General features: G+C 32.1%; 2 long non-coding RNA genes across 2 annotated transcripts; both read right to left on the bottom strand.

Annotated features, from left to right (window-relative positions):
- Positions 1 to 1,629: 1,629 nt before the first annotated feature.
- Positions 1,630 to 4,415, bottom strand: LOC148605367 (uncharacterized). Its single transcript, XR_015916042.1, has 3 exons — positions 4,280 to 4,415; positions 2,952 to 3,031; positions 1,630 to 1,868 (listed from the first exon to the last, which is right to left on the bottom strand). It is a non-coding gene; the product is annotated as an uncharacterized LOC148605367 (long non-coding RNA).
- Positions 4,416 to 13,827: 9,412 nt separating this feature from the next.
- LOC148605368 (uncharacterized) lies at positions 13,828 to 16,550 on the bottom strand. Its single transcript, XR_015916067.1, has 3 exons — positions 16,477 to 16,550; positions 15,169 to 15,248; positions 13,828 to 14,075 (listed from the first exon to the last, which is right to left on the bottom strand). It is a non-coding gene; the product is annotated as an uncharacterized LOC148605368 (long non-coding RNA).
- Positions 16,551 to 20,213: the final 3,663 nt, after the last annotated feature.

The following is a 20,213-nucleotide window of genomic DNA, read 5'->3' on the forward strand; positions in this document are numbered from 1 at the left end:
GGCGGCTTCTACTTGCTTCTCTTTTGAAGATGGTAAGGATGTTATCAAAGTTTAAATGTACAAAGTGAAGTGAAAAATGTCATATGCATAATTATTAAAAAAATGCTTTCGCTTTTGATACTAAAAACATGCAGAATTTCTCTACTTTAACGATGATCAAATATTTTAATGTATATTAAGTTTTTAGACTCGTCTACCTCGCAAATTGCATTTACACACTGTTGATACTTTCTGCTCGTGTCTAGTAACCAATTTCATGATATTCTCTTCGGATGTTTGGACCTCAACCATGAAATTTTTCTGTTGGTCGGTTAGAAGATGTTGACAATTTCTTTCTCACCTGTTCCACGGCTTACGTTTGAATGTTCTCTTCCATTCCATAACTAGAGAATTAAATATTCTGATTCGTCCACAAAATGTCCGGTGTTGTCCAGCATGCCTGAGCATTTATTATCACTGGTATGAGTGCGTAGGTAATGGCATTCAGGCCACTTTAACTGAAAACAGCCAGTGACTAACCACTCTCTTCATGTCATCATAAGCACGGCGTACTTTGGAGAAATCGATGGTAAAGGAAAACTATTGACCTAACTTTACGGCAATTGTGATGACCTTTCATTAAGAATCGTCAACTTTGCTTTCATCAGTGGCAACATCCCATCAGCACCTGCGTATGGAGTTTTCATATCACAACTCAAATGTTATGCTAAGGCTTGCCGTAACTATGCAAACTGTATCGCGCTAGACTTCTTACAGTTAGACTTCTGGAACAGGTTATGTTGCTACAAGATTAAAGTCATCACTACACAGGTAATAATGTGGATCTTTATGGTGTATCCATCTGCACCATGAAAACTGATTTGTTCAATGTGTCATAGTTTTCCTTTCGTATTTCTTCTCCCCAGTACTTGACTTTTTATGAGCAACTCGGCGGGTTTTTCTGGAAAAAGCTGAGGGCGTTTACCCTACCGGTGCATCTGGTTCATGCTCCCAGTTTTTAGTGGAGTCCGAGTTTCTCATTTACATTTGTTACTCTGTATGTATTTTTTAGTTACTTTATGTTCTTTATCATGTTTGTCTGTTTTCCATGTCTAGTGTAATCTATGCAGCACTTTGTTTAGAAACATGTAAATAAGTACGTTTATTTATCAAACATCACCGAATCTTACAAGAATGACTCTGAACGCGATGATGTTAAAATGTAAGACATTTTGGTTGAAAATATTTTTCTGTCTGGTTGTATAACAGTATTACAATGTCTATGGTCAGAAACTGCGTAACTCTCTGCCCGTATATCGTACTAGGATTTTACACGAACTACTACAGATAAAAAAAGAAACGAAACAATGTCCGCTCTCAGATTTCAGTTTCTATCATAGATGATTTATCATTTTTGGATAATCATTAATAAATAAGTTGTAGTTTTACCTAACGTCATTGCTTTGAATTCAAATTAGAATTTGATATGTTTGATATTGCAATATTAATTCATGACGAAAGCGTCATGTGTAATCTTTATGGGCAAACCCACTAGTCGTGACATCATTTTGCGGTCCTCCAAAGGCGCATTATGTACAATTAACATTCGGATACAGCTGTAAAATAACGATACATGTTAAAATTGCTTAATTAAAACAAATAAATGTATTGATTTATTTGTCATTTGGATCATTTTCAGTATTAGAGGTCCTTCCAACAATCCTCTCCGTAACAGCAGCACGTCTGTTTGTCGACGTTTATCTCACAGGACCTTTTGCTCGTAGTTTTCCCATTGCATCGCAACTTTATGCAGTCTTCTTGACATTGAGCGTCTTCGCCGTCATTACATTTAATACCAAAGCAGAAACTTGCCATTTTTCCATTAGAAACTAAAATTTAAAATATATACTGTAAGTAAAAATAATCAGACAAAATTATAATAGATTTGATATATATATATGTCAAAATCCATCGATCTGACAATATACTTACACTCATGACATATTCCAAGTCTTCATGTTTGTAAAGTAACATCGCCGCTGTTTAGTAGTATATTATAAACATTTGCACTTTATATTTAAGGAGGTAGACCTAGGGTAAGGGACACAACTCTTAAAATCATTGGAACGTATGTATATTAACATCAATCCCATGTAAGCATCAAAGAAATATGGACTGATTTCATTCTGTTTCAGATGAAAGCTTGACAGGCTTTGGTGAAATTGAATAAGATACAAACATATCACTGATTTCAAGAGAGTAATGTCCCTTACCCCAGGTCTACCTCCTTAAGCGCCAAAATATATTCCGTTTAATTTTCACACTTGCTTAATCTATGTGTGTCCACATTTTATAAAATTCACTTGGTTCACACACAAGAAGTTAGATATAACTGACACCTTTTTGAGCATTTTAAAACGAAATTTGTAATGTTTCCCCAAACCTTTGTTTGAAGATAGATTTGTTAACCTTAATAAGACGGCCCGTCCTTCTGTCTGTCTGTCTGTCTGTCTTCGTTCGCAAGCGGGATTCCTCTGAAACTATTGCACCATATTTAATGGTTAGGACATAATATACAATTGTGCATGTTACCAGAAATTTATTATGCACTTAATTTAGTTATTCACCTTTAAAATTTGAAATGGGTGGATACATATAGGTTTTTGTAGGCAGATACAAACTTCTCGTTACATTTAATTTGGAACATGATGGATTTTTCAATATCTAATGATAATCTTTGTCACATTTATCACTTATCGAAAAAAAACTGCGTAGAATTCAACCAGTAAAATTTCTGTTATTGTTTGATAAAGTGTCACTTCGATATTGAAAAGAATTAAAAAAAGGTTTAATTGACATTAATCAGCATCCCTGAATATGCATTTAATTCTTGATTATATTATTTTCATATTTTATCATTATATAAGTGAAAAGCGAAAACGTTTTCCAAGTAATATGGAATAGAATCTTACCAGTGCAAAAAATCAACACTAGGAGAAAAGCAACATATCTGTTCATGACTTGTTCTGTTTAGCAGACCGCTCCGAAGTTACTGCAAAATGACAATAACATACCAGAAGTTGTTCATATGTATTTACAAGCATTGGCTAAGCTTACAAAACAGCAACCATATTTTCGTCTCGCTTTGTTTTATGAATTAACAATAGTACACGATGCAGTGCATGTGCAAATCGACTTTAACAGTTGACCTTTATTAGTTGATATGACCAAATATCGTGAATTGTGTTTTATCGTAACTTTATTTATATATTTAAGACCTTACATTTTAAATAAGTATTTTTTGTGCTGCTCTCGGTTTGTAGCTTAATGTGAATGAGAAAAAAATCATCTATGTTTGGCAAAATAAATTTATACACAATGCCAGTAATATATATTGTCACTTTGAATATGCTGTACACGTGTTTAAAGGAGTTAACTCTCATCAGCAATATTAAAATCAAATATATAAGAAAGTCTAAATCCCAAATATAAATGTATTCAGGAATTGCTCAAAACCAAAATTATCGAAACTCCATCACCGAGAGGTTCTATCATGTGCAATTCAAAAATGATGCCTCAATGTATTTTGAAACTTGTAATACTTCAGATTTGGATAATTTGGATAAATACAATCTCATATAATTCAGACTACTGGGTTGGTGATTCATGTATGAAATTCTCTGCATGAATAAAAATATCAACCTAATTGAATTATTGGATTCATAACTTTTCAAAGCTTAATTAAGAATTGTAATGAAACATTATTTTGGTCATATAATTTTGATCCAAAATACAAGTTTAACATTTTATAGCATATTCATTGATGTTAATATATTACTCTTTAATCTTTAATCCATACAGTTTAGCTACTGTAATCAATGATGGACCTAACGGAGTCTGAGGTCAATATTACTCTAACGGTTCATACATGCATGTAATATCTTGTCCTAATTAAAAGCATTCATTTATACAATGCATACATGCAAAAGTATACGTATGAGCTGCTTCAAATGAAATGCAGACTTTTTTCTATAAATTTAAATGCGGACCTATTATCCCTATGGACAAAACCGTAAAACCGACCAGTTTTTTTATATTTAAGAAACAATATAGAATGAATTGTACTCTTAGAAATGAGTGAACCAGTCGATATATAATGCTATGAAGCTGCATATTATTACATGACGTATTGTCGTTATTTTAAACAATTTGAATTGGATTGCAGCCTCTGTATGTATGATGGAAAATAAATTTGATGGTTGATATTCAACGTTTAAGAAAGAAAGTAGTTATGTCTTACCTGAATTCTTGTAGTCTGAAATGCTTTGATGCGGTGCATTGCCATATACCTTTATATGCATATAAATTAATTAAACTCAAACCTGTGACAATATTATGTAAACCTGTTAATAAACAAATTTACAAATCATCTTCTTATCATGAAACTCATAATATGAAAAATCAGAGATAAGATCTTTATTACATTTGTGTTTACTGTGGTTATTTAGATTAACAATACGAAAAATAAATAATAGTTTGATAAAATTAGATATGCATTAAATATGAGAAAAATAAATATACATCCACTAATTGGGGATGAAGGTATGATCGACAAGAATTTTGATACTGACGCTTGTAAAATAAAATTGTATTCGGCTGCAGATGCATGCTAACCTAACTTTCAATGACACTCTAAATGTAGAAAACATTACAGGTACCTATTTGTAATTTCTTAAGGTTTCCAATTACAAGGAAGTGAATAGTCATTGTCTACTTTTGTATAATTAATCATTGTCTACTTTGTATGATTAATTTTTGTGTACTTAGTATGATTAATCATTGTTAACTTTGTATGGTTAATCATTGTTTACATTGTATCATTGTATTTCTACGCATGAGACAGTTATTTGTTGATAGTGTTGACTTTGTTTTGTACTATGCCTTTACAAAATAACACATTGAAACGTTCCTCCAGAGAAAATGTAGCTACCTCGATTAAAAAGAATCTTAGTATTCTTCGAAAATTAAAATTTACACATTCTCGGAATCACTTAGAGAAACTATTCACAGTGTATATCCAACCTTTATTTGAATATGCCTCAGAAGTCTGGGATAATTGTGGGATAGTAAACACTCAAAAGCTAGAAACTTTACAACTCGAAGCTGCTAGAATAATAACTGGCTTACCGATATTCACCAAATCGGAGCAAGTATATCGAGAAATTGGATGGGAAAATCTAGAGGATCGAAGAAAACGTAAAAATTAAATATATTTCATAAAATATATAATAAAATGGCTCCGGATTATTTACAAGACCTAATGCCACCGAAGATCCAATCTACTACAGTATATCCGCTTCGGAATGGTGAAGATATTATTGTTCCCTTTTGTAGGCTGTCGGTGACTCGTGAATCTTTTTTTCCATCAACAATAGTTGAATGGAATAAACTAGATAGAACATTATGGGAGATTCGGGCACCCAAACGATTCAAATCGTGTTTACTGAACACCAGTGATAAATTAACTGTTCCCAAACATTTTTTCTACGGCCCAAGAAATTTAAATATACTGATCACTCAACTTCGTAATTCTTCATCCTTTTTAAACTTTGATTTGTATAGACTCAGTATTATACAAAGTCCAATGTGGCATTGTGGTCATACGTACGAGACTGCTCACAATTACTTTTTTGTATGCCCTCTTTATAGCAATGCAAGAACCAAACTAATGAGCGACCTACAGTGGGTTCTTGAATTTTGCAATATAGACCTACATCTACTTGTTGGTCTTGCATAAAATCTATCAGAAAAACAATATCAGGTTGTGTCGGACTGTGTATATTCCTTCGTTAAATGCACGAAAAGATTCCTTATTGCTTGAGCTGAATTAATACCCATCACATCACATCACATCGCATCTCACCACATCATCTAATGTTATATTTTTACTGTCTCGGCTTAACTTTGTAAAACATAAATAACACTATTGAATTTGTATTCATAAGTATGTTATTTTACTTGTGTTTGATCCATTTTGTTTATTACAAATAAAATATGTTTAAAATTAAAGAGTGTGGGAAAACTCACCCCCTTATTTTACCGTAGTGCATTTCAACTAAATTTGACCTGTCAATATCTTAAAAAGGCAAATTTTTCAAACACTTTGATGGTTATTACTAGTGGTTATCACGTATGATTAATTGGTTAATGCAAAAATATCTCTGCGTTTTTTCCTTAATGTGCCACACCTTATATATATTTTGCCCGATTCTTAGACGAAGAAGTACTTCATTCTAGATGGAAACTTATGTATATCCTGACTCATGCTTCCAAACAATTTAAACAATTTATTCATTATCAGATAAGATACCATAACCTACATGTAATATTAATGTTAAGTATGTACAAATATGTTTAATATGCATTCTGCTGTTAAGCGTCAGAAACAAAACGACTTTTTCATATTGAGGTTGAACACATTAACTTTTTCAAAATTATTTATAATGGTCGCATCATTTTTGCTAATTTTGCGTATTTATCATTTCCCATTTCATTTTAATAGTTTCAAGCACTTCATTGAACATACATCTGAGTATCATAATTGAGAAATATTTTTTATCTTTAATCACTTTGATCAGTTTTGTTATATTTTCAGATATATTAGCATTAAATATGTACATGTTAAAAATCAAATTAAATTTCATGATGAAATATGATAAAATGACCGTTTTACTGAATTGAGCCTAATTTCAGATAGTAGTATGTAAAATAAAAAAACACAAATCATATATATTACAATTTTGATATGCTGTTCACGTGTTGTAAGGAGTAACCTCTCATTCCAAGCTTTATAATCTTATATATTACAAAGTGTAAATGCAAAAATTAATCGTATACAATATTTGACCATTTATTTTTATATTAATAGATATCTAACTTAATCATGTTTTTGTTTGCAGTCAATGTAACCTTGTTTCCAATCATTACCAAATTAACTTTTTTCACACCTCATCACTAACAAAACATTGAAAGTACTTACTTAGGCCTTTCATTAAATTTTTTGAGAGGTTAGGTCAAAATTGTAAACAATGTGTATTTTTCAGGACCTGGTTTAGCTTTTATTGCCTACCCAGAAGGTATCGCAAGAATGCCTGTTGCTCCAATTTGGGCATTCCTTTCCTTCGTCATAATTTTCACTCTTGGGCTTGATAGTCAAGTATGTCACTTGTTGATTTTTAACTTTTAAAAGCATGTAACTTCTTAATCATACTGTGGATGATTAGTCACTTATTTTTTGTTTATTTTTGTGCTATTAAATGTGCATCCAGCATGTCACTAGCATGATTTTGCAAGAGCTACAACGTTCAGAAGGGATTTGAAAAGTGAAAAGAAAACTGACAAGTTGCATAATGATTTGTAATGAAAAATATATTTTTCAATGAGTTCTGATTTAACTCTTTTGACTAACTTCTTTTCTTATCTGACGTTCAATGTAAAATACACCTCTTATTAGTATATTTTGCATAAATATGATTATGAAATATTTTAGGTTGCTTGGCATATATTGTTATACAAAATGTATATTCCTTGCAATCATGTACATGAAGTTCAAAATGTTTCCCCATAGATATGACGAAAAATGCATCTATGATATATGAATTATTTTATTTTGAATAAACTTTTATTTTTACAGTTTGCTATGATGGAAACAGTGACAAGTGGCTTTGTTGAGTCCTTCCCAAAATTCCTCAGACCAAAGAAGCAGTTGTTCACTCTACTTGTTGTCTCATTGGTTTCTTGGTTGGACTACCTCAAGTAACAAAGATTATTTTGTTTTGTTTTTTTTTAGGGTGGTATATATTGTTAACACTGGTAGATTGGAATGGCAGTTACAATCTTATGCTTGTTAGTATGGCAGAATTATTTGGCATATGTTATATATATACGGTGGGTATTATGAAATTACTATTTCAGAATCTTAATATCTGCTAAGGAAGTAGACATAGGGTAAGAAACACAACTCTTACAAACCATTGTAACGTTTGTATTCAGCATTTTACATCAATCTCATGTAAGTATCAAAGTAACTAGGACTGATTTCATTCCGTTTCAAATGAAAGTTTGATAGGTTTTGTTGAAATTGAATAAGATACAAACACATCACTGAATTCAAGTACCTCAGGCCCTCCTCCTTAAAATCAAAGATTGTATTTGGAAATTTATGGAAAACAATTTTGTAGTATTATTTGTTCATGTAAAAGCAACTTTTTAATGTCATTTGTCACTGTCATTATCATACTTACGTGCTTATTTTGATTTCATCATCTCTGAAATTGATACGGATAAAATTTGATACAAACTTATAAAAAAGACACAAAGATATAAATAAATATACAAAAAGACTTATCAAGAAATATTTTGATACCCCCGCTCCAAAGGAGACGGGGTATACTTTTACGTGATCACGTCCGTGACATTGGTTACGTCAGTTTTCTAAACTACTCATCACAGCGGCTTTAAATTATATTACATTCTTCCTGTAGGTATGCAATATGGTTGGATGCATTGTAGCACCAACTGCCTATTTCTTACACAGAATGGAACTACTCACCTTTCCTGAGCCTAGCTACCTAGACCTCCATTGTAACCTATCAATGAGTATGTATAATGCAAGTTATACTACTCACCAAAGTTAAACCCACCGCAACCTCACGTACACAATCGTGTTTTTACGCTCGTCTTTCCTGGAATTTTTCTGTACTGATTTTTTCCTAAATGGAGTCCTTCATTTTAAGTTCTGTCTCTAGATTGTTCGGGACTATCGATCTGTCTATAGTTCCCTCTTCATGCTCTTTGCATCAGGAAAATCTCTATGGATCCGTGCTCGATTACCCCGTATCCCCACCTAACGAAATGTCCATCTGTGTATCTGTCTGAGTAAACGTGAATATATTTTCGACGAAATAATTATCATGATCCAATTATACAAGATTATACATGTATGACAAGTTAGATGCTTTGAAACTTTAACATCTAAGACATCCATGGGTAGGATATTAAATTCTGTAACGAGGCTCTGTCGAATTACAGAACATTTAAACACTAACCGCTGTGTCAGAGATTTCCTGGTTTTTCATTTTTTTATAGTGTTTGATTGTTTTGTGATTAGTAAACCTATTCAGAATGTGACTAGCTCACATGGCCGTCGTCGTTAACAATATTTCAAAACTCAGCTTCTCTGGCACTACTTGACCAATTGGAACCAAACTTGGTATGAATGTTCCGTTGGATATTCTGCATAGAACTTATGCGGGAATATTTGATCCGTCGAAAAGCATGGCCGGTGTTACTAAAAAAGAGAACATAGGGGTCAGACAGTAGTTTTTCGCATATATCTCCAAAACCGTTAGGTTTAGCTAATTTCTGACTGGGTAAAAGTGTTCAGCATGATGAGATCTATAAGCGGTCAAATTTTCGTCTTAATCCGTTATGCCATGTTAGAGTTATGGCCCTTTTTCAACTTTTTTGCTATTTTTAATGTTATTTCTTTCAAAAATCTTTTCCGTTGACACTACTTTATCAGTTGAAACTAAACATGACCGTCGTTACTAAAAGTAAAACATAGGGGTGAGACAGTAGTTTTTTGCATATATCTCCAAAACCGTTAGGTTTAGCCAAATTCTTTCATTAACTGAAATGCTCCTTATTATTAGGACTACAAAAGTCTTAAGGCATAAAAGTTGTCAGACAACTCCTTGTAAGAGTTATTGCACTTGACAGGGGAATAGTGACAGGTTTTTAAACAGTTTTCAGCCAATATCTTGAAAACTATGATAGAAAGAAACTTTCAATTGCTGAAATGATCCAGATGATAAGTCCTACCAAAGTCTTCTTGAGATAAAATTGCTGGACAACTTCTTGTTAAATTTATTGCTCTTAAAAGACAAAATTCAACCAAGTGAGCAATTAAGGCTCCTGGGAGCCTCTTGTTTGCAAAACTAAATCAAACGTTTAATTGAGACGTCACACATGTGGCTTGTTTTATCTTGCCCGCGGGTGAGATAAGGAAATCTCACATGGATCAAATAGGAATACCTTTGTATTTTTGGGAAGAACAAAAATGAAATCATCATTGTATCTGGATACTTACTTTACGATTTTTTGCTGGCACAATGTATCAGAAAGGGAGTAAGTATTTCTTTGACCCTGTTTATTAGTGCGTTAATCCATTTACCATGCATGAACCGAGCTGCATGTATCTAGTCATTCTGCTCTCAGATATTGACTTTTCAGTTTTTTCACTCGACCCTATAAATCAGTGGTAAATACTACTCACCTTTCCTGAGCTAGCTACCTAGACCTCCATTGTAACCTATCAATGAGTATGTACTATGTAAGTCATACTACTCACCAAAGTTAGACCCGCCGCTTGACCCTCTTTACAACCTCGCATACATACTTTTTTAGGCTCTTCTTTCCTGGAATTTTTCTGTACCGAATTCTGCCCATGCGGAGTCCTTTACTTTAAGTTTTGTCTCTAATTTGTTCGGGACTATCGATCTGTTTATAGTTTTCTCTTAGTGTTAGGAAAAAGTCTCTTCGGATCCCGTTTTCGATGCCCCACCTAACGAAATGTCCATCTGTTTATCTGTCTGAGTAAACGTGAATAGACTTTCGACGAAATAATTATCATGATCCAATTAGACATGATTATACATGTATGACAAGTTAGATCCTTTGAAACTTTAACTTTAAATGTATTTAAAAATAAACATGTGGAATCTTTTACCTTAATATTTAAAAAAAACTTCATAATTTCTTGTTTAGTGTCCCGATGCAATGAAGAACGAATCCCACTGGGGTCCAGCATCAGACGAAGATATAGCTCCTGATCCAATGAGATACAAACCCATAAACACCGATTATCAATCCAATGGTTAATACCCAGAAAAGGATGCCCATTCAAATTTAGCCTACAAAGACAAAGTTCGGTACGTGGTCACCGATTCCGACAGACTATGAGAAACTTAAGCTTAATTTCGTGCATTTTATCATTTTTATCTATATTCATAGTTTAACATATTTGTTACAATGTTTTCTCATGTTACGAACATATGTATTTTACACCTCATTTTTACATTTTTAAAATTAAATTGATGTTTAGGATAGAATATTTTATTCATTTTCGTATATTTAATCATGACAAGTTATTCTGTATATACTTTTTTAAAATGTGTGTCTCGCATCCTGTGGATGCTCTTATGCAAGCTTACAAAGAATAATTTAGCCCCGAACGATATTTGTTAGTCTTTATTTGTTATAATAGACTAGAACGAAACTAGTTTAAGTGGATTTTAACCCCTGAATTTAAACATGTAACTTTAAATCAGTTTTTCTTCTTATTAGACGAGACCGTGTTTTTCAAGTAGTTAAGAACTTGTCAGTTTTTATTACGCACATGCATATGTAAGCAAATTCAAAGATCAATATTGTGATATTTTGGCTTTTTTGTACCGATAAAACAATTTAGTAAACGATTTTATGAGTGCTCAAGCTTATCCTACATTGTTTTATTGTTTTATTATTGAAATGTTGCAATTTATTAATGTTCAAGCTATATGTATATATTTTATAGTTGTTTCTACCAAAAATAAAAATGATTTTATAGTTTTACTTTGTCTCCATAGTAACAAATCACTTATTGATATGCAGGGAAGATATCCGTCATGATCTTTGTACAGCGCTAAACCTCTTAAACGTAGCCTTCTGAAACAGGATTATGATGCTACCAGATGAAAGTCATCGCTTCCGAAGTTCTATAGTTGTCATTATGGATTCATGGGTCGTTACGGTGTATCAATCTGTACCATAAGAACCAGTTTGTTCATTGCTGTGTCATTACTTTTCCTTCCTCTTCCGTCTACCCTTGACTTCACTTTTTACGTGTATGAGCAATTCGGCGAATCTTTCTTGAAAAGTAGAAAACACGTATCTATCCTATTGGTGCACCTGGTCCTTGTTCCCAGTTATAAGTGGATTCCAAGTTGGTCATTTTCTCTTGATTCTACGTGATATTTGGTTGTTTCGTTTTCATTGTTGTGTGTTTCTATCTTCTCTGTCTAGTCTTTGTCCCTGTTTTTTTTTATTTCCGATAGAATCTTTGTCTCCTAATTACTCTTTTGTTTATCAGTTTACTATTCAATACCAACAGTTAGCTTCAATATAGAGGTGGTTAATCTAAGCATCTTTATTCAAGTATATAAGCGCAAGCTAATACAGTATACACATGTACATCCAAAACTCATGGTAGGATTCGGAAAGAAGCTAAACTTGCAAAAAGGTGCTTATAAATGAAATGCGTGTGGAATGGTTTTCTAAACTGATTAGTTAATAAGACAAGTGAATAAAAAAAAATGGAATTACAAAATCAGTGAAGAGATGCAGTACATGGAAGTCAAGCATTTATAAAACCTCTACTTTTGAAAGTAAACTTCTGAACTTTAAGAAAAACTTCTACATTTGTTTCAGAATCTAGAACATTTGAGCCATGCAACAAATAGTAATTTACCCTTCTATTGTTACCTTATTGACGACTTTGAATACAGGAGGTTTAGACTAGTAGACCATAGTTTTACTGGGGTTGCAGGGTAGGGGTATTGGGACAAAATGATTGATAGTGCTTTGACAGTGCTTTATCAATTAAATCTTTTTTAAAGGTATAAAGCGCGATTGTGCTTGGAGTGGGCGGCTTCTACTTGCTTTTCTTTTGAAGATGATAAGGATGTTATCAAAGTTTAAATGTACAAAGTGAAGTGAAAAATGTCATATGCATAATTATTAAAAAAATTCTTTCCCTTTTGATACTAAAAACATGCAGAATTTCTCTACTTTAACGATGATCAAATATTTTAATGTATATTAAGTTTTTAGACTCGTCTACCTCGCAAATTGCATTTACACACTGTTGATACTTTCTGCTCGTGTCTAGTAACCAATTTTTTATGATATTCTCTTCGGATGTTTGGACCTCAACCATGAAATTGTTCTGTTGGTCGGTTAGAAGATGTTGACAATTTCCTTCTCAACTGATTTGTTCAATGTGTCATAGTTTTCCTTTCGTATTTCTTCTCCCCAGTACTTGACTTTTTATGAGCAACTCGGCGGGTTTTTCTGGAAAAAGCTGAGGGCGTTTACCCTACCGGTGCATCTGGTTCATGCTCCCAGTTTTTAGTGGAGTCCGAGTTTCTCATTTACATTTGTTACTCTGTATGTATTTTTTAGTTACTTTATGTTCTTTATCATGTTTGTCTGTTTTCCATGTCTAGTGTAATCTATGCAACACTTTGTTTAGAAACATGTAAATAAGTACGTTTATTTATCAAACCTCACCGAATCTTACAAGAATGACTCTGAACGCGATGATGTTAAAATGTAAGACATTTTGGTTGACAATATTTTTCTGTCTGGTTCTATAACAGTATTACAATGTCTATGGTCAGAAACTGCGTAACTCTCTGCCCGTATATCGTACTAGGATAAAAAAAAATGCAACAATGTCCGCTCTCAGATTTCAGTTTCTATCATAGATGATTTATCATTTTTGGATAATCATTAATAAATAAGTTGTAGTTTTACCTAACGTCATTGCTTTGAATTCAAATTAGAATTTGATATGTTTGATATTGTAATATTAATTCATGACGAAAGCGTCATGTGTAATCTTTATGGGCAAACACACTAGTCGTGACATCATTTTGCGGTCCTCCAAAGGCGCATTATGTACCATTAACATTGGGATACAGCTGTAAAAACAGCATATGAAAATTAAAATAACAAAACATGTTAAAATTGCTTAATTCAAACAAATAAATGTATTGATTTATTTGTTATTTTGGATCATTTTCAGTATTAGAGGTCCTTCCAACAATCCTCTCCGTAACAGCAGCACGTCTGTTTTTCGACGTTTATCTCACAGGACCTTTTGCTCGTAGTTTCCCCATTGCATCGCAACTTAATGCAGTCTTCTTGACATTGAGCGTCTTCGCCGTCATTACATTTAATACCAAAGCAGAAACTTGCCATTTTTCCACTAGAAACTAAAATTTAAAATATAAACTGTAAGTAAAAATAATCAGACAAAATTATAATAGATTTGATATATATATATATCAAAATCCATCGATCTGACAATATACTTACAGTCATGACATATTCCAAGTCTTCAAGTTTGTAAAGTAACATCGCCGCTGTTTAGTAGTATATTATGAACATTTGCACTTTATATTTAAGGAGGTAGACCTAGGGTAAGGGACACAACTCTTAAAATCATTCGAACGTATGTATTCAGCAATTAACATCAATCCCATGTAAGCATCAAAGAAATATGGACTGATTTCATTCTGTTTCAGATTAAAGCTTGACAGGCTTTGGTGAAATTGAATAAGATACAAACATATCACTGATTTCAAGAGAGTAATGTCCCTTACCCCAGGTCTACCTCCTTAAGCGCCAAAATATGTTCCGTTTAATTTTCACACTTGCTTAATCTATGTGTGTCCACATTTTGTAAAATTCACTTGGTTCACGCACAAGAAGTTAGATATAACTGACACCTTTTTGAGCATTTTAAAAAGAAATTTTTAATGTTTCCCCAAACCTTTGTTGGAAGATAGATTTGTTAACCTTAATAAGACGGCCCGTCCTTCTGTCTGTCTGTCTGTTTGTCTTCGTTCGCAAGCGGGATTCCTATGAAACTACTGCACCATATTTAATTGTTAGGACATAATATACAATTGTGCATGTTACCAGAAATTTATCATGCACTTAATTTAGTTATTCAGCTTTAAAATTTGAAATGGGTGGATACATATAGGTTTTTGTAGGTAGATACAAACTTCTCGTTACATTTAATTTGGAACATGATGGATTTTTCAATATCCAAATATAATCTTTGTCACATGTATCACTTATCGAAAAAAAAAAAACTGCGTTGAATTCAACCAGTAAAATTTCTATTATAGTTTGATAAAGTGTCACTTCGATATTGAAAAGAATTAAAAAAAGGTTTAATTGACATTAATCAGCATTCCTGAATATGCATTTAATTCTTGATTATATTATTTTCATATTTTATCATTATATAAGTGAAAAGCGAAAACGTTTTCCAAGTAATATGGAATAGAATCTTACCAGTGCAAAAAATCAACACTAGGAGAAAAGCAACAGATCTGTTCATGACTTGTTCTGTTTAACAGACCGCTCCAAAGTTACTGCAAAATGACAATAACATACCAGAAGTTGTTCATATGTATTTACAAGCATTGGCTAAGCTTACAAAACAGCAACCATATTTTCGTCTCGCTTTGTTTGATGAATTAACAATAGTACACGATGGAGTACATGTGCAAATCGACTTTAACAGTTGAACTTTATTAGTGGATATGACCAAATATCGTGAATTGTGTTTTATCGTAACTTTATTTATATATTTAAGACCTTACATTATAAATAAGTATTTTTTGTGCTGTTCTCGGTTTGTAGCTTAATGTGAATGAGAAAATGTGTGCATTGCAAAATAAATTTATACACAATGCCAGTGATATATATTGTCACTTTGAATATGCTGTACACGTGTTTAAAGGAGTTAACTCTCATCAGCAATATTAAAATCAAATATATAAGAAAGTCTAAATCCCAAATATAAATGTATTCAGGAATTGCACAAAACCAAAACTATGGAAACTCCGTCACCGAGAGGTTCTATCATGTGCAATTCAAACGATATGCCTCGATGTATTTTGAAACTTGTAATACTTCAGATTTGGATAATTTGGATAAATACAATCTTATATAATTCAGACTACTGGGTTGGTGATTCATGTATGAAATTCTCTGCATGAATAAAAATATCAACATAATTGAATTATTGGATTCATAACTTTTCAATTGTAATGAAACATTATTTTGGTCATATAATTTTGATCCAAAATACAAGTTTAACATTTTATATCATATTCATTGATGTTAATATATTACTCTCTAATCTTTAATCCATACAGTTTAGCTACTGTAATCAATGATGGATCTAACGGAGTTTGAGGTCGATATTACTCTAACGGTTCATACATGCATGTAATATCTTGTCCTAATTAAAAGCATTCATTTATACAATGCATACATGCAAAAGTATACGTATGAGCTGCTTCAAATGAAATGCAGACTTTTTTTCTATAAATTTAAATGCGGACCTATTATCCCTATGGACAAAACAGTAAAACAGTCCAGTTTTTTATATTTAAGAAACAATATAGAATGAATTGTACTCTTAGAAATGAGTGAACCAGTCGATATATAATGCTATGAAGCTGCATATTATTACATGACGTATTGTCGTTATTTTAAACAATTTGAGTTGGATTGAAGCCTCTGTATGTATGATGTAAAATAAATTCGATGGTTGATATTCAACGTTTAAGAAAGAAAGTAGTTATGTCTTACCTGAATTCTTGTAGTCTGAAATGCTTTGATGCGGTGCATTGCCATATACCTTTATATGCATATAAATTAATTAAACTCAAACCTGTGACAATATTATGTAAACCTGTTAATAAACAAATTTACAAATCATTTTCTTATCATGAAACTTGTAATATGAAAATCAGAGATAAGATCTTTATTACATTTGTGTTTACTGTGGTTATTTAGATTAACAATAAATAAATAAATAATAGTTCAATAAAATTATATATGCATTAAATATGAGAAAAATAAATATAAATCCACTTATGGAGGATGAAGGTATGATCGACAAGAATTTTGATACTGACGCTTGTAAAATAAAATTTTGCGTGTATACGCTACATAGTGACTTTCTATGTATTACATCTTCTCTCATGATATTGTACCCAAACATCATATATGTATCACTTATGTTTAGACTTAATTAGTCTTAATGTATTATGCAGACCCTTTAATCAATTCATGTACGGATCAGTTCCCAATTGTAAATTGAGATAATTTTTGACTGGCTTTTATTACAAATTTAAAAATATTTCATGTACATGCTCTTAGAAATCAGCTTGTATTCGTCTGCAGATGCATGCTAACCTAACTTTCAATGACACTCTAAATGTAGAAAGCATTACAGGTACCTATTTGTAATTTCTTATGATTTCAAGTAATTGAATGATCATTGTCTAATTTGTATGATTAATCATTGTCTACTTTTGTATGATTAATCATTGTCTGCTTTGTATGATTAATCTTTGTGTGCTTTGTATGATTAATCATTGTTTACTTTGTATGGTTTATCATTGTTTACTTTGTATGGTTAATCATTGTCTACATTGTATGATTAATCATTGTTCACTTTGTATGGTTAATCATTGGTTACTTTGTATGATTAATCATTGTATTATTTTGCATGATTTAAGAAAAAATGAGACAATTATTTGTGGATAGTGTTGACTTCGTTTTGTATTATACCTTTAAGAAATAACGCATTCAAACGTTCCACCTTGTCCATGCAAAACAAATTTTATTTTTCTCCTACTGAAGAAATAAGCAATGCATTCGGTATTTTTTTAAAGATTATCTTTCTACAAATTTCCTTTTTTGTAGTAATATAATTTATTTATCTCAAATCATACCTTTCGCCAGGAATGGCGACCATCATAGTAATTTTCTTTGCAAAGCCCAGTGGCATAAACAAAAAACCACTGGAAAGGTTGTATTGCTTACAAATTATGTACACGTCACCATAATCAAACTGTCCGTTCCAAAGTTTCAATCCCGATACCACAAAAGACCTATATCTATACACGATGCACGCCCTCTATGACCAGGCTTGATCATCATCAAGAGAATTTTAGATGTCTTGCGAATAAGAAGAAATAATCACCCATCAGGAGCACCTGGATTTCCTGTGTAATTAATAATTATTCACTTTGTTTCGGTATGTACTTTAATCATCATGCGATCGATTGCGAAGTTGTGTCAATGAATAATAAAAATCGAATATTTTGTTTCTTTTCTCTCTTTTTCTTTTTGTTTCCTTTTTGAAAACGTGAGTATTCGTTGACTTCATCTTCATTTGTACAAACTTACTAAAATCAGCCAATGTCTTTCATCGGGAAATATCTGGATATTCCGTTTATTATTTAGTACATGTTGTATCCTTGATGTTGTATAATGAATTTTATTTTTTTACGTACCAGTCCACATAAAATTCAGACACTGCCAATGATAAAGTGATTCGTGGTGTAGAAAAATCCACCAAACAAACAATGCTTTTTCAGTCTGCATATGCTATATTGTCACATAACGATAATTTAAATCAGCACTTAAAATCATACATTTATCTCCCTATAAAATCAACCAAATCAAACATAATTAAGGACCGTTACTCTTGCAAAGTGCCAATTTCATGAATAATCAATTTATTTTTTTTATCTCAAAAGTACAATGACCAAATGAAAAACCAAAAAATGAAAGACTGGTTATGTGATCAGAAACTGTTTCTGAACGAGTATTAAAGCTAAACTCGGTGGGTTTTTTGACATGCATGAGTCACCTCCTGCCTGATTATTATAAAGACTGCTACTTAAATTGCCAGATAACGTCGAATATTCTTGACCACTTTAGGCAAGTATTAGCATTTAGTTAGTGACATAACATCAGGAGGGATGTAGGGGTGACAGGTATTTTCGATGACCGAGCTTTTGGGATTAAAACACTTTATAAAGCTGTCTAATGCATATCTGGGAAATCTTTCTTACGCCGAAAAGACCGTATAAGACTTCTGAAGATATCAATCAGGATCATCATTGTTAATGTTCATTGTTAATGGAAACACACTTTAATTTCGAATTTTATGAAGTAACAGTCTTTATAAAAATCAGACAGGCGATGATTCATGCATGTCAAAAACACATTTAATACAAACCACATAACCATAGTTTTCATTTGGTTGTTGCCCTTTTGAAATATAGATTGTATGTGAAGTTAACATTTTGCAAGAGATATCGTTCTTAATTTTGTTCAATTCGGTTGATTAAAGTGGGATATAAATCCATGATTTTCTCAAAAGTCCAGATTTGTATATGGAAAAGACTATTGTCACGTACATATCTAATATATGTAGACGTAAAAAGCAATTTTTGTTCGGTCAGACTTTCATCATCATTAATCATTTAGAATATTATATGGACTGGTACTTAATTAATTCTCACACATGATGCCAAATAGTGATCGCAAAACAATTTATTCAATACCAGATAAGATACCCTTATCTATATATAATCTGAATGAAAACTATGTACGATTATGTTTAATGTGCAAACTGCTGTTTAATGGCAGATACAAACGTTGTTTTAGTATTATGTTAGAACACATTGTTGTTAAATTGATTGATTATATGAACAGACTTGTTTTACTACTTATTATATTACCGCTTACACTTCCAGTGTACCTGATCCATGCTTCCAGTTTTAGTAGAGTCGGAGGTGAATTTGTTATGTTGGCTTGTTATGTTCTTGTTATGATTGTCTTTTTTCCCTGTTTATTCTTTACCTTTGGATTGTATTCTTTTGATTTTTGCTAGAATAATAATTCCCTGGATTACTCTTTCAAATAGTCCATTTAGATTAAGGTCAACCAAATTTGGAAAAGAACTTATGATAACATTGATAGGTGTCTAGGTCTGGCTCTCAAATATGCAATGAAATGAGTTTTGAGGTCGGTTAGAATTTTAAAATATCTTCACAAGATATGTTATCTGCCATTACATTGAAATGATAATTTGTGCAATTGATACCCCACTTTGTTTAGGAACATACCAATAATTACAGTCAGTTTATTCCTAAGGACTCTTTATCTTAACCTCCATTTTGTGCAATGAAAAATAAATCAGAAATAGCTTTCAAAATTGCAAAGCATTTCAAGCCGTAGTGTCCAATTTACGATTTTGCTTGTGTAACATTTTTTTATCGTACAAATCACATTATGTAAAAGGCAATATTTTTTTAGATTTTTTTCTGTGACTAGTTTCATTTGAATAAGTTAGGATAAATGGGTATGCATAAAAGAGGGAGAAAGAAGAGTGAACATACATTGCACAATGTATTTTATTATTGCTTATACTATACAATTACGGCAGCTCAAAGCATGCGATATTGTGTTTTATGGAACACTCAAGAGAGACATTGGCACAGGCTCGTGGTCAAATAACACCGATT

The sequence above is a fragment of the Perna viridis genome, chromosome 10, assembly GCF_037379345.1.
Source record: "Perna viridis isolate PV_CMFRI_1.1 ecotype Kerala chromosome 10, ASM3737934v1, whole genome shotgun sequence".
Lineage (NCBI taxonomy): Eukaryota > Metazoa > Mollusca > Bivalvia > Mytilida > Mytilidae > Perna > Perna viridis.